At 48.5% G+C, this 16,105-nt stretch overlaps 1 pseudogene; it reads right to left on the minus strand.

Moving 5' to 3' along the window:
* Positions 1–14,624, minus strand: part of LOC129694408 (uncharacterized) — a 35,135-nt pseudogene extending 20,511 nt beyond the window's left edge.
* Between the last annotated feature and the right edge of the window lie 1,481 nt (positions 14,625–16,105).

A 16,105-nucleotide genomic window follows, 5' to 3' on the forward strand; every position in this document is an offset into this window, starting at 1 on the left:
ATATTACCCCTAAACTTCTGTCCCTTAATTCTGAAGTCATGTCCTCTTGCTTGAATCTTCCCTATTCTCAAAGGGAAAAGCTTGTCCACATCAACTCTGTCTATCTCTCTCATCATTTTAAAGACCTCTATCAAGTTCCCCCTTAACCTTCTGCGCTCCAGAGAATAAAGACCTAACTTATTCAACCTATCTCTGTAACTTAGTTGTTGAAACCCAGGCAACATTCTAGTAAATCTCCTCTGTACTCTCTCTATTTTGTTGACATCCTTCCTATAATTGGGCGACCAAAATTGTACACCATACTACAGATTTGGTCTCACCAATGCCTTGTACAATTTTAACATTACATCCCAGCTTCTATACTGAATGCTCTGATTTATAAAGGATAGCATACCAAAAGCTTTCTTTACCACCCTATCTATATGAGATTCCACCTTCAAGGAACTATGCACGGTTATACCCAGATCCCTCTGTTCAACTGTATTCTTCAATTCCCTACCATTTACCATGTACGTCCTATTTTGATTTGTCCTGCCAAGGTGTAGCACCTCACATTTATCAGCATTAAACTCCATCTGCCATCTTTCAGCCCATTTTTTCCAAATGGCCAAATCACCCTGACTGAAGCTATGCATGCATGCAGACTAGCTGACGTGGTTGCCCCGCTACATGGGCAGAGGGGATCTGACAATCGGGCTAGTAATGTGATTGGTGTTGCTATGCCCCGTCGCAAGCAAGACGACGTTCGCCCTGCACCGCGGCTGACTTATGCCGCTCGGGTCCCGCTTGTTAAGAAGTGCCCCAACTGTAATTATGTCCACTCTATGCAGTCGCAGTGTCCAGCGTTTGGTAAAGCTTGTAATTTCTGTAAGAAGATGAACCATTTCTCAGCTGCCTGTCGCTCCCGTGAGAACGTTCCTCCAGCTCCCAGACAAGTTTTAAACAACCTACAACAAGTTGATAACGAATTCGGTTCCCAGTCTTCTGTCGCCACTGCCTTCGACTCTGAGTCCAGTACTCCCATGGGAGATGCCAGTGTTTATTCTCTCCTTCATAATCAATCTCGCATTCCCGATCCTTCTGTACTAGTCACTGTCAACAACAAATCCTTCACTGCTAAGTTAGACACGGGGACGAAGGTGAATGTTATGTCAACATCCCTGTTCAGGAAGATTAGAATTAATGAGCTGTTAACAGCTGATCGCTCCACATTGCGTGCTTATGGGGGAGAGGAGCTGAAACCTGTGGGGAGGGCAACCTTCCACTGTGTGCTGAAGAAATCTTCGCGAGACCTGTCGTTCTTCATTCTTGACTGCGACTGTGTGACTCTGTTGAGCAATCAGGCGTGTCAGGATCTCGGGCTGGTGTCCTTTGGCCGTACTGCCCACGAAGCGCGCGTGATGCTGAATCCACTCTCCGAGTACCCTGAACTTTTCGATGATGAACTGGGTAAGCTGCCCCTTGTCTACAAGTTCGCAACTGACCCGTCGGTTGTACCAGTGGTCCGGGCTCCGCACAGGGTGTTGTTTGCCATGATGGGCAACGTCGAAGCAATGCTGAAGAACATGGTTGCCATGGGAGTGCTTGAAGCTGTCAGCGAACCCACCGACTGGGTCTCCACCATGGTCGCCACCATGAAGAAGGGTAAGAACGAGATACGGGTGTGCATCAACCCCAAATACTTAAATCTAGCAATAAGACGTCCTCATTATCCCATGAGGACTGTAGAAGATGTTGCTGCCCAGGTCGGTCAGGCCACGGTGTTCTCTGTCCTTGATGCCAGGAGCTCATTCTGGAAAATACTTCTAGACAAACACTCATCAGACTTAACCACTTTTGGCACCCCCTTCGGAAGATTCAAATTTTTGCGGATGCCGTTCGGCATCAACTCTGCTAGCGAAGTGTTTCAACGCTCCATGAAGCAACTGTTTGCTGCCCTGCCGTGTGCCATTATCGTGGATGGCAGCCTGGTTTACGGGAAATATGCTGCTGAGCACGACCACAACCTCCGACGAATTCTAGACCGCGCTCGCCAGATCAACATAAAACTCAACCTGTCAAAGTTCAAATTCCGTGTAGCTGAAGTACCCTATGTTGGCCACATCTTCACAGCCCAAGGGCTGAAACCTGATCCGCAGAAGACCAACGCTATCCCCGAGCTGCCAGCCCCGACCGACGTGACCAGCCTGCAGCGTTACCTGGGCATGGTCAACTACTTGGAAAAGTTCATCCCCGACCTCAGCGGGTTGAGCGCACCCCTGAGGCAACTGACGAAAAAAGACACTGCCTGGTCCTGGTTTCTTTCCCCAACACCAGCAGGTTTTCGACCTTCTCAAAACAAAGCTGATCAGCACACCGACTCTCAAGTTTTTCGAACTGCAACGTCCGATTGTAGTTACGTGTGATGCTTTCCGCTTCGGACTCGGTGCCGCCTGCAACTCCGTGATGACGGCTCGCTGCAGCCCATTTCTTATGCCTCGCGTACCATGACAGACACTGAGCAGCGCTATGCACAAATCGAGAAGGAGCTTCTTGCGGTTGTATTCGCCTGCTCCAAGTTCAAGGACTTTTCGGTACTAGGTTCACCGTCGAGACGGATCATCAACCCTTGGTGACCATCCTCAATAAGCCCATCCACATCGCTCCAGCCAGACTCCAGCGCATGATGCTACAGCTCCAGCGGTTCGACTTTCTGATCGTGTACAAGAGGGGCACCTAGATGCATGTGGCCGACGCGCTGTCCCGGGCCCCCCGCTCCTCCTGTGACAGGCACCCATACGAGCAGGAGGATCTGCAGGTACTCAATGTCAACTTTGTTCCCTCTAAGCAGCTGCAGTGCCTAGTTAAGCACACCGCCAACGACCCCGACCTGCAACAGCTCGCAGCTGTCATCCAGCGGGGGTGGCCCAGCAGACGCACCTCACTGCCTGCGGGTGCCCACCCTTTCTTTCTGGTCCGCGATGAGCTTGTGCTCCAGGACGGCATCATCATCAAGGGTCACAAGGTGGTCGTCCCTGCCTCCCTATGCGACTTGTACTACAACGCTGCTCACATGGGGCATCCCGGAGCCGATGCCACCGTCTCACATGCCCAAGAATAATACTATTGGCCCGGCATGGCCAAGTAAATTAAAGCCCGAGTAGCCTCCTGTCCTGATTGCAACACACTGATGTGGGCATCAGCAGCGCCAGCCACTTCTGCAGCAGCCTGCGCCTGTCCTGCCCTGGACATCGATGGCTGCTGACATATTAGAATGGCGAGGCAAGCACTACCTGGTGTTGGTTGATTCATACTCCAACTGGTTCGAGGTGGACCTTCTCCCTGCTATCACCTCTGAAATGGTTATCAGTAAGCTGCGCAGACACTTTGCTACCTTCGGGTCCCCGGTCCGCTTACATACCGACAACGGCCGTCAGTTCACCAGCGCAGACTTCCAGGCTTTCGCTGCAGTGGAACTTCACTCACTATACCAGCAGCACCGAATACCCGCAGAGCAACGGCCTGGCCCAGCGAACTGTCCGCAGTGCCAAGAATTTGCTCGAGCAGTCTCGTCTCTCCAATGGTGACTTCCACCTGGGTCTACTCAACCTCCGCAACATCTCACGGGACCCTACCATGCGATCCCCTGCCCAGCGTCTGATGCCCCGCGTGTTTCGCCCACCGATGCCGATCGCCCAACAGTCCCTGGTGCCCAAGGTCCTCCAGCCTGCCGCCGTCCAGCAACGGATTGCTATCAAGCATGAGGTTCAACGCCGCTCTCACGCCAAGTCCTGCCGCCCGCTCTCACCACTACTGCCTGGCCAGGTCGTCCGCATGCAGACAGCCACCGGATTCTCCCGACTCGCAACCGTTGTTGGTGTGGACGATTCCCCGGGATCTTACCTGGTGGACTTTGATGGAACTGTCTTCCGTGGGAGCCGTCAGCACCTGTTGGCCGTTAACAAGCCGCAGCCTACTCCTGCGGATCCTTACGCTCCTCCGTTGCGCTTTAAGCCTGTCATTACTAATTACCCCACAGCTCCCTGCATGCCCCAGTCAGTTAGCTTGCCGCGTTCTCCTCCTTCTGTGCTTCCTGGTTTCGGGCAGATGATTTCCTCCCCTGTTCGTTCTCCTTCTCCTCCTTCTCCTCTGTCTCCTCCTCCTGGATCACCCGTGCCGGTTGGGTCACCTCCCGCATTCCCGGTTGGGTCTCCGCCTGCTTCCTCCTTCCCGGCTGCTGCTGCTCCGCCTCCTCTTCTATCTGGTGGGGAGGGTGATGGTGCTATACGCACACGCTCGGGTCGGGTTGTGAAACCTCCTGTCCGCTACGATGATTTCGCTTAAATTTGCATGTATTGTATAATCACACTGCCACTGTTATAACTTCAATTTTAGATTTCTAAGGGAAAGGATGTAGATGGTTTATGCATGCAACCTATAATGTAGCTACCTCAATACCACTAACCACGCCTTGGTCATCTCAGTATAACTGTGACATCTTCCTCTTGCTCCTCCCTTGGTTCCAGTACGCCTGAAGACTAGATGCAGTCAGTACTGGGACGTGCTTCACATGTGCCTTTATTAAATACTCAGTAAAGTTACAGTTGTGTCAGACTTAACTTCTTTACAGGAAGGAACTACAATTGCTGGTTTACCACCGAACATAGAAACATAGAAACATGGAAATAGGTGCAGGATTAGGGCCATTCAGCCCTTCGAGCCTGCACCGCCATTCGATAGGATCATGGCTGATCATCCAACTCAGTATCCTGTACCTGCCTTATCTCCATACCCCCTGATCCCTTTAGCCACAAGGGCCACATCTAACTCCCTCCTAAATATAGCCAATTAACTGGCCTCAACTACCTTCTGTGGCAGAGAATTCCAAAGATTCACCACTCTCTGTGAGAAAATGTTTGTCCTCATCTCGATCCTAAAAGATTTCCCCCTTATCCTTAAACTGTGACCCCTTGTTCTGGATAGACTCAAAATGCTGGAATAGCCGCGGTCAGGGAGAAAATCTGGAGAAAGGGAATATGTGACGTTTCGATTCGAGGCCCTACTTCAGACTCATCAGTTTCCTTCACGTGCTTTTTGTTTTTCACGGATACAGCGCGAAAAGAGTCCCGTCGGCTGGCCCAGCGTGCGGCGACCAGCAATTCCTCTAGGGACACTAGGGACAATTTGCAGACGCCAAATTAACCTGCGAACCTGTAAGACTTTGGAGTGTGTGAGCAAACCGGAGCACACTGGTAAAACCGACTCGGTGACAGGAAGAACATACAAACTCCGTGCAGATAAGCACCAGTAGTCAGGATCGAACCCGTGTCTCTGGCGCTGTAAAGCACGAGCTGTACCGCTGCGCCGCCGAGATAGTTTCCTCTTTTCTTATTGACTGAATTTACCATCCAAGCTTCAGAAAAACCGCCATCCGTGTCCTTCATGTTCTGTGGAGTACGCCAGAACTGAATTCCCTCCACCTCGTCTTTAAATGACCCCTACAGGTAGGATGAGGAATTACATGAGAACAGCTGCTCGCAAATTACTCTCCCCACTTTCTGCCTAACAATGTTGTTATTTTCCATTCTCCGACCTCAAATAAATCGACAAAACAATCGGCCCTTAAAATAATTGTAGCATTATAAGTATAATATCGATAGATATATAGATAGATAGATAGATAGATAGATAGATAGATAGATAGATAGATAGAGATAGATAGATAGATAGATAGATAGATAGATAGATAGAGAGAGAGAGAGAGAGAGAGATAGATAGATAGATAGATAGAGAGAGAGAGAGAGAGAGAGAGAGAGAGAGAGAGAGAGAGAGAGAGAGAGAGAGATATATAGATAGATAGAGATAGATAGATAGATAGATAGATAGATAGATAGATAGATAGATAGATAGATAGATAGATAGATAGATAGATAGATAGATAGATAGATAGATAGATAGATAGATAGATAGATAGATAGATAGATAGATAGATAGATAGATAGATCCTTTATTGTCTATGAAATTATGTTGCCTGGAGTCATAAACAGAATCAATAATAACAAACCATACAATAACCACAAATTAAGCATCCACCACAGTGAGTTCACCAAGCACATCCTCACTTGGATGAAGGCAAAGTCTTAGTCCCCGTCTCTTCCTTCCTTGTTCTCCCTATCAATATAATCTATTAAATCTGTATTAAATTAAACTTTGAACTACTAACTTAATACATTTATGCTTCGTCTTCCCCCCTTCTCTCCATGTCGGTGGAATCCACGGCCACCTCTTGGTAGTCCTTCTCCAGTGACGCCATGTCCTCCCGCGCGTCCCGGAACTATCCTTGCACCAGCCTCTCTCCAGTGGACAAAGGCCCGCTTGGCGTACATCTTGTCGAACTGGATGTTGAGGTCGGTCCAGGCCATGGCGATGGCGGTGGTGTTTCTCAGCATGCAGAGGGCGCATTGCACCTTGGCCAGGTCGCCCCCCGGCACCACCGTCGGGGGCTGGTAGTTGATGCCCACCTACGGCCGCAAAAAAAATCTTAAAATTAATTCTACTTGCACAAAAATGCTTGCATTGTCAGTTTAGTACAGCGCCCTTAAATTGTACAAATGATCATTGATTAATAGTTTAGCGATTCCGTTAAATAAATATCTGGATGTATTTATTCTCCGGATTGCCATCAGAGCCGCAAGCTCCGATACATGTGTGTTAGAGCCATGAAGGTATGATGTTGTGCAGCTGGGAAGCGAGCTCTTCCAACCACCTTGTCCATGCCCCACAGTTGGCATATTGGGCTTGTCTCTTTTGCATGCGACTGGCCTTTATCCTTCTAAACCCCTCCTGTGCATCCTATGTTTTTGGATTTTCTATCTATGCTTTAAATGTGGCAAACGTAAGGGTTTCTAGCTTTTCCTGACAACTGGTTCCAGACGCGGACTGCCCTCTGAATAGATTAATTGTTCGGGAGGCCCTTCTTAAATATCTCATGTCTCGCCTCACGTAGAGGACATCCAGTTTTGAGATGTTAAGATGAGAGCACATCTTATCCATGACCGTCGTGATCTTGCACACCAGGATATGTCCTGTCCTTCACATTTCTGCGCCCGAAATAAGAAAAGCCCAAGCCTATCTAACCGCTCCCATAAACGCAAGGCCGTGAGGCAAAAGACTCTCCGGATGAGACCCTCCTGCACCCTTTGCAAAATATTCACACCCTTGAACAAGGGGAGGGGGCGTGTCCTTCGGGTACTGATATGATATATTTGTTGCGTACAAATGGTGCCAAGGATGTATTCTGAGTCGCTGCGTGTATGTTGTTATTCCAGCAGATGAGTTAGACTGCATGTGTGTGCATGGAAACGCGAGCGTTGGTCACACTCACCTTGAACCCGGTCGGGCAGCAGTCCACGAACTGGATGGAGCGCTTGGTCTTGATGGTGGCGATGGAGGCGTTGACGTCCTTGGGTGCCACGTCCCTGCGGTACAGCAGACAGCACGCCATGTACTTCCCCTGGCGAGGGTCGCACTTCACCAACTGGTTAGCCGGCTCGAAGCATGCGTTGGTCAGTTGCGAGACGGACAGTTCCTCGTGGTAAGCATTCCTGGAGAAATAATGGGAGCATAGTTGACAAGCGAGAAGTGATTGCGTGGGTAGGGGACCAGGTTGGTTTGGAATTCAGTCAGGTCCACGTTGAGAGCGCCATCAGGCGGTTGAGGTTGGTATAGGGGGGTCGCTTGATGTCCAGGTTCAGCCGACACACGTCGTAAATGGCCTCGTTGTCCATCATGAAGGCGCAGTCGGAATGCTCCAGGGTGCAGTGGGTGACCAGATCCGCGTTGTAGGGCTCGACCACAGCGGTGGAGATCTGCGGCGCCGGGTAGACGGAAAACTCCAGCTTGGATTTCTTGCCGTAATCGACGAGAGTCTCTCCATGAGGAGGGAGGTGAATCCCGAGCCGGTGCTGCCGCCGAAACTGCGGAAGATGAGGAACCCCTGCAGTCCGGTGCACAGATCGGCCTGAGGATGGAGAACGGACAAAAGCTCAATTCTGTGCCAACGTTGAAAGGGAAGGAGCGACACGAGAGTGTCGTGGTGCTCTCTACAGCCGGCGCAGAGCGAGATGGTTCGGTGAGTATCTCAGTGATAAATAGAGCGGTGGCAATGAGTATTTTGAACACCGTGGCCGCAACACTCGCGAATAGTCCGGTGCAACCGGATACATTGGCGCTGTACGCACGCGGAGCGGCAGTTGGCAATTTGCAGTCGCTGAGCAACCTACCAGTTTCCGGATGCGATCCAGGACGAGGTCCACGATATCCTTGCCGATGGATCAGTGGCCCCGGGCGTAGTTATTGGCCGCGTCGTCCTTGCCGGTGATCAGCTGTTCGGGGTGGAAGAGCTGCCGGTCGGAGCCGGTCCGCACCTCATCTGTAGGGCGGCACAGAGAGAGAATTAACCATTGTCTCGGACGTGTCTCAACGCATCCAAGATATCCTGAAATCAGAGGGAGAGGAGCCTGAGGTCGTGGTACATATAGGTACCAATGACATAGGTAAAAAAAAAAGGGAAGAGGTCCTGAAGGGAGGATTTAGGGAGTTGGGAGGAGAGTTAAGGTAAAGGACCCAAAAGGTAACAATCTCAGGATTACTGCCTGTACCACGCGACAGTGAGAGTAGGAATGGAGCGGGGTGGAGGATAAATGCGTGGCTGAAAGACTGGTGCAGAGGGCAGGGTTTCAAGTTTCTGGATCATTGGGACTACTTTTGGGGAAGGTAGGACCTGTACAGAAAGGATGGGTTGCACTTCAACCCGAGGGGGACCAATATCCTGGCGGGGAAATTTGCAAAGGCCACTGGGGAGACTTTAAACTAGAATGGTTGGGGAGAGGAACTCAAATAGGGAAAGCTAGTAGACAGAATGGGAGGCAGGAAGCAGAAAAGGGAAGCACTCAGACACAAGAGGAGAAAGAAAAAAAAGGAAATCAACAGAGAAGAAGAGACAGGGGGTTTCTTAAATGAGCATATTTTAATGCTAGGAGCATTGTAAGAAAGGTGGATGAGCTTAGAGTCTGGATAGACACCTGGAAGTATGATGTTGTGGCGATCAGTGAAACATGGTTGCAGGAGGGCTGTGATTGGAAACTAAATATTACAGGATTTCGTTGCTTCAGGTGTGATAGAATTGGAGGGGCAACAGGTGGAGGTGTTGCATTGCTAGTCAGGGATGATATTACAACAGTGCTTTGGCAGGATAGATTGGAGGGCTCATCTAGGGAGGCTATTTTGGTGGAACTGAGAAGTGGGAAAGGTGTAGCAACACTTATAGGGGTGTACTATAGACCGCCAAATGGAGAACGAGAATTGGAAGAGCAAATATGTAAGGAGATAGCAGATATTAGTAGTAAGCACAAGGTAGTGATTGTGGGAGATTTCAACTTTCCACACATAGACTGGGAAACACAATCTGTAAATGGGCTGGATGGTTTGGAGTTTGTAAAACGTGTGCAGGATAGTTTTTTGCAGCAATACATAGAGGTACCTACTAGAGATGGGGCAGTGCTGGACCTCCTGTTAGGAAATGAGACGGGACAGGTGGCGGAGGTATGCGTTGGGGAGCACTTCAGGTCCAGTCATCACAATACCATTAGTTTCAATGTAATTATGGAGAGGGTCAGAACTGGACCTAGGGTTGAGATTTTTGATTGGTGAAAGGCTAACTTTGATAAGATGCGAGATGATTTAAAGAAGTGAACTGGGACATTTTGTTTTATGGGAAAGATGTAGAAGAGAAATGGAGGACATTTAAAGGGGAATTTTTAAGAGTACAGAATCTTTACGTTCCTGTTCGGTTGAAAGGGAACAGTAAAAATTGGAAAGAGCCCTGGTTTTCGAGGGAAATTGAACATCTTGAAAAAGAGGGAGATCTACAATAATAATAGGCAGCATGAAGTAAATTAGGTGCTTGTGGAGTATGAGTAATGTAAAAAGAATCTTAAGAAATAAATTAGAAAAACTAAAAGAAGATATGAGGTTGCTTTGGTAAATCCAAAGGGTTTCCACAGCTACATTAATAGCAAAAGGATAACGAGGGATAAAATTGGTCCATTGGAGAGACAGAGTGGGCAGCTATCTGCAGAGCCAAAAGAGATGGGGAGATATTGAACAATTTATTTTCTTCGGTATTCACCAAGGAGAAGGATATTGAATTATGTGAGGTAAGGGAAACGAGTAGCTATGGATACTATGAGTTTCAAAGTAAAAGAAGTATTGACACTTTTGAAAAATATAAAAGTGGATAAGTCTCCAGGTCCTGACAGGATAATCCCTAGGACATTGAGGGAAGTTAGTGTAGAAATAGCCGGGGCTATGACAGAAATGTTTCAAATGTCATTAGAAACGGGAATAGTCCCCGAGGATTGGCGTACTGCACATGTTATTCCATTGTTTAAAAAGGGTTCTAAGAGTAAACCTAGCAATTATAGACCAGTTAGTTTGACTTCAGTGGTGGGCAAATTAATGGAAAAGATACTTAGAGATAATATATATAAGCATCTGGATAAACAGGGTCTGATTAGGAACAGTCAACATGGATTTGTGCCTGGAAGGTCATGTTTGACTAATCTTCTTGGAGTTTTTGAAGCGGTTACTAGGGAAATTGACGAGGGTAAAGCAGTGGATGTTGTCTATATGGACTTTAGTAAGGCTTTTTAAAAAGGTTCCTCATGGAAGGTTGGTTAAGAAGGTTCAAATGTTGGGTATAAATGCAGGAATAGCAAGATGGATTCAACAGTGGCTGAATGGGGGAAACCAGAGGGTAATGGTAGATGGCTGTTTGTCGTGTTGGAGGCAGGTGACTAGTGGGGTGCCTCAGGGATCTGTGTTGGGTCCTTTGTTGTTTGTCATGTACATCAATGATCTGGATGAATGGGTGGTAAATTGGATTAGTAATTATAGAAACATAGAAACATAGTAATTAGGAGCATAGTAATTAGGCCATTCGACCCTTCGAGCCTGAACCGCCATTCAATATGATCATGGCTGATCATGGTCATGATCATGATCATGGCTGATCATCCAACTCAGTATCCCGTACCTGCCTTCTCTCCATACCCTCTGATCCCCTTAGCCACAAGGGCCACATCTAACTCCCTCTTAAATATAGCCAATGAACTGGCCTCGACAGCCATCTGCGGCAGAGAGTTCCAGAGATTCACCACTCTCTGTGTGAAAAAAGTTCTTCTCATTTCGGTTTTAAAGGATTTCCCCCTTATCATTAAGCTGTGACCCCTTGTCCTGGACTTCCCCAACATCGGGAGCAATCTTCCTGCATCTAGCCTGTCCAACCCCTTAAGAATTGTGTAAGTTTCAATAAGATCCCCTCTCAATCTCCTAAATTCTAGAGAGTATAAACCAAGTCTATCCAGTCTTTCTTCATAAGACAGTCCTGACATCCCAGCAATCAGTCTGGTGAACCTTCTCTGCACTACCTCTATGGCAATAATGTCCTTCCTCAGAATTGGAGACCAAAACTGTACGCAATATTCCAGGTGTGGTCTCACCAAGACCCTGTACAACTGCAGTAGAACCTCCCTGCTCCTATACTCAAATCCTTTTGCTATGAAAGCTAACATACCATTCGCTTTCTTCACTGCTTGCTGCACCTGCATGCCTACTTTCAATGACTGGTGTACCATGACACCCAGGTCTCGCGGCATCTCCCCTTTTCCTAGTCGGCCACCATTTAGATAATAGTCTGCTTTCCTGTTTTGCCACCAAAATGGATAACCTCACATTTATCCACATTATACTGCATCTGCCAAAGATTTGCTCACTCACCCAGCCTATCCAAGTCACCTTGCAGTCTCCTAGCATCCTCCTCACAGCTAACCCTCCCCCCCCCAGCTTAGTGTCATCCGAAAACTTGGAGATATTGCCTTCAATTCCCTCATCCAGATCATTAATATATATTGTAAATAGCTGGGGTCCCAGCACTGATCCTTGCGGTACCCCACTAGTCACTGCCTGCCATTGTGAAAATGACCCGTTTACTCCTACTCTTTGCTTCCTGTTTGCCAGCCAGTTCTCTATCCACGTCAATACTGAACCCCCAATGCCGTGTAATTTAAGTTTGTATACTAATCTCTTATGTGGGACCTTGTCGAAAGCCTTCTGGAAGTCCAGCTACACCACATCCACTGGTTCTCCCCTATCCACGCTACTAGTTACATCCTCGAAAAATTCTATCAGATTCGTCAGACATGATTTACCTTTCGTAAATCGATGCTGACTTTGTCCAATGATTTCACAACTTTCCAAATGTGCTGCTATCCCATCTTCAATAACTGACTCTAGCAGTTTCCCCACTACCGATGTTAGACTAACTGGTCTGTAATTCCCCGTTTTCTCTCTCCCTCCCTTCTTAAAAAGTGGGGTACGTTTGCTACCCGCCAATCCTCAGGAATCCTCAATCCTCAGGACCCGCCAATCCTCAGAAATATGCAGATGATACCAAGATAGGGGGTGTTGTGGATAATGAAGAGGATTTCCAAAATCTACAGAGTGATTTAGGCTATTTGGAAAAATGGGCTGAAAGATGGCAGATGGAGTTTAATGCTGATAAATGTGAGGTGCTACACCTTGGCAGGACCAATCAAAATAGGACGTATATGGTAAATGGTAGGGAATTGAAGAATACAGTTGAACAGAGGGATCTGGGAATAACCGTGCATTGTTCCTTGAAGGTGGAATATCGTATAGATAGGGTGGTAAAGAAAGCTTTTGGTATGCTAGCCTTTATAAATCAGAGCATTGAGTATAGAAGCTGGGATGTAATGTTAAAATTGTACAAGGCATTGGTGAGACCAAATCTGGAGTATGGTGTACAATTTTGGTCGCCCAATTATAGGAAGGATGTCAACAAAATAGAGAGAGTACAGAGGAGATTTACTAGAACGTTGCCTGGGTTTCAAGATACAAGATACAAGATACAAGATACAAGATACAAGATACATTTAATTGTTATTTGGACCCCTTGAGGTCCAAACGAAATGCCGTTTCTGCAGCCATACATTACAAACCAATAGACCCAAGACACAACATAATTTACATAAACATCCATCACATTGCTGTGATGGAAGGCCAAATAAACTTATCTCTCTCCCGCTGCACTCCCCCCCCCGATGTCAGAGTCAGAGTCAAAGCCCCCGGTTGGCGATGGCGATTGTCCCGCGGCCATTAAAGCCACGCCGGGTGGTGCGAGGTCGCACACCGGGTCTTGGTGTTAGAGCCCCCGGCGTGCGCTCGCAGAGTCCCGCGGCCATTCCAAGCCGCGCAGGGCGGTGATGTTAGGCCCCGCTCCAGGAGCTCTTCGACCCCGCAACTCGGGCGGGAGAAGTCGCCGTTGCGAGAGCCGTGAAAAGCGGTCTCCCTCCAGGGACCCGCGGGCTCCCGGTGCCGCCGTCCACAGACCTGCAGTTAAAGCCTACGACTCTCCGGTCGGGCCGCAGCAGCAGCAGCAGCGCTCCTCCACCGCTCCACCCGCTCCGGACTCGGCCAGCCCCGCGACGGCGAAGGTGAGTCGTCGGCACCAGAGTCCCCGGTCTCTTCCTGTTGGAGGCCACTCCTCATTGCAGCCCCAACGATAACGGAAACCCGACGAGAAAAGGTCGGGTCTCCCGTGCAGGGAGAGATTTAAAAGTCCCCCCCCCTCCCAACCCCCCCCCCCCCCCCCACACACACACACACCCCAACAAAAAATAACGAAAACTGCATAAAAACATAGACAAAAACATTTCAACAACTAAGTTACAGAGATAGTTTGAATAAGTTAGGTCTTTATTCTCTGGAGCGCAGAAGGTTAAGGGGGGACTTGATAGAGGTCTTTAAAATGATGAGAGTGATAGACAGAGTTGATGTGGACAAGCTTTTCCTTTTGAGAATAGGGAAGATTCAAACAAGAAGACATGACTTCAGAATTAAGGGACAGAAGTTTAAGGGTGACATGAGGGGGAACTTCTTTACTCAGAGAGTGGTAGCGGTGTGGAATGAGCTTCCAGTGGAAGTGATGGCGGCATGTTCGTTGGTATCATTTAAAAATAAATTGGATAGGCATATGGATGAGAAGAGAATGGAGGGATATGGTATTAGTGCAGGCAGGTGGGTCTAAGGGAAAAAAAGTTGTTCGGCACGGACTTGTAGGGCCGAGATGGCCTGTTTCCGTGCTGTAATTGTTATATGGTTATATGGTTATTGCCACACACTGCCCCCTCCCCGCACGGGAAGGACTTTAAGAGAACGCCCAGCATTCTCCTCAACTCCCAACTTACCGATCACCGTGCTTGCCCGCACCCGTCTCGCTGAAGAAGGTGTTGAACGAATCGTGGCCGCCTCCGATGGTCTAGTCGCTGGGCATCTGTCTATCCGGTTGGATCCCGTGCTCCAGGTAATACAACTCCCAGCAAGCGTTGCCAACCTGGACGCCAGCCTGTCCGATGTGGACTGAAAGACACTCACGCTGTTGGCGAAAGGAAACAGACGGTGAGATGTTAGGGCGAGATGTGCGCGTTGGTAAGTTGTCCTTTGCTGGTGCGGGCCGCGTGATTTCCATAATTCCTATTGATCACCACTTGGACTTGTTCATAGCCTGTTTGCCCCTGATCGTTCACCGTCCCACGCCCAATATGACCACCTTCTCAGTTCCACCCAATATTGCAATTCGCAGACTCCCCACGCTGCCTTCGCCGAATGTAACCATCAAATTCCTCGAAATTGCATACTTCGTTTCCCTGCCCAATATTACCCTGCGCCCTCCCTCCCCCCCCCCCCCCCCGTCGCTGTCTCATTCCCGCTCTCAGTTCCCAGTTACCCACCACGTTCCCATTCCCCGGGTGCGCTCTCCCCTTCCCGTGTCCGCTGTCTGTAGACATTCGCTTCCCTCCCCCGTGGATCCCTCGCCCGGGTGGAACACGCGCGTCCCGCGGACATTCTCCCGCGCGCTGACCATGTTGTTCCGCTCGCGTGGTTCTCGAGACTGTGACGCAATGCGGCGCCGCCCCGTTATTTATACGGTCTCCGGGGATAGAACGGTCGCGTTGGCCAAACGAGCGCCGATTGGGCAATGAGAACAATGACGTTGGTTGCCACAGGAAACAAACATAGAAGGTTCCAAGGCGCTCGTTGATGAATAATCCACAGTGTGTGACGTAGAACAATGGACCTTCAGTGACGCAATCCATTGTCTGCCTTCACCTCACAGATTCCAATCTATCAATTACAGCTGGAAATTAAAGTATCTGACCACATGCCTCCAAATGATACCTAGCGCCAACTATTTGACTTCCTAACCCCATGCAATCAACTGGTCGCATTAATTTAGCTACTTTACCAGTGGAAATATTGCTACAGATCACACCGAATGTGATGTTAATCCCACGCATACAAGAGATAAACATCAATTTCTCTCTATTAATCACCTCATAATCCGGGGTCTCCGGTCTATCATCCTATTGTCTGAGATCAAATGTTATTGATTTATTACCATCACTAGTGCTGCGAGAAAAATTATTTGTTAGGCGTACTATCCAGGCAGATCACATCACTCCTCAGTATATCTGGTAGCGCAACACGAAACAAATGAGCAACGTGCAGGTACAGAGTTACATCTAGAGAATAACATTTTATTTTCAAGCATGAGGACCACAGGAAGGTAGCACAGGTGAGGTCTGCTGGGAACAAGCTGTCCCTGAATCAGGTGGTACGTTCTTTCATGCTTTGGTACACGCTGTCCAACAGAAGTGGCGAGAAGAGTGAATGACTGGGGCTTAAGGAATGGAAGGGAGGGAGGGTGGCGGTGAGTGGCCCTTGATTGTGACGATTTCATGCAATTAGATTCCAATTGATAAATCGCTGATTAATAAAGTCTGATTGAACATCTCGAATGATTGCAAGATGTACTCTACAAATATGATGACGTGCAATCCATCAAAACCCCAGCTATCTCCAATCTTGTTAGGATGAATCGCAAGGATATCACATTGATGGCTTGATAGAGTCAAAGCGTGATACAGTGTGGAAACAGGCCCTTCGCCTCAACTTCCCACACCGGCCAACATGTCCCAGCTACACT

This window comes from Leucoraja erinacea, unplaced genomic scaffold, assembly GCF_028641065.1.
Source record: "Leucoraja erinacea ecotype New England unplaced genomic scaffold, Leri_hhj_1 Leri_654S, whole genome shotgun sequence".
NCBI lineage: Eukaryota > Metazoa > Chordata > Chondrichthyes > Rajiformes > Rajidae > Leucoraja > Leucoraja erinaceus.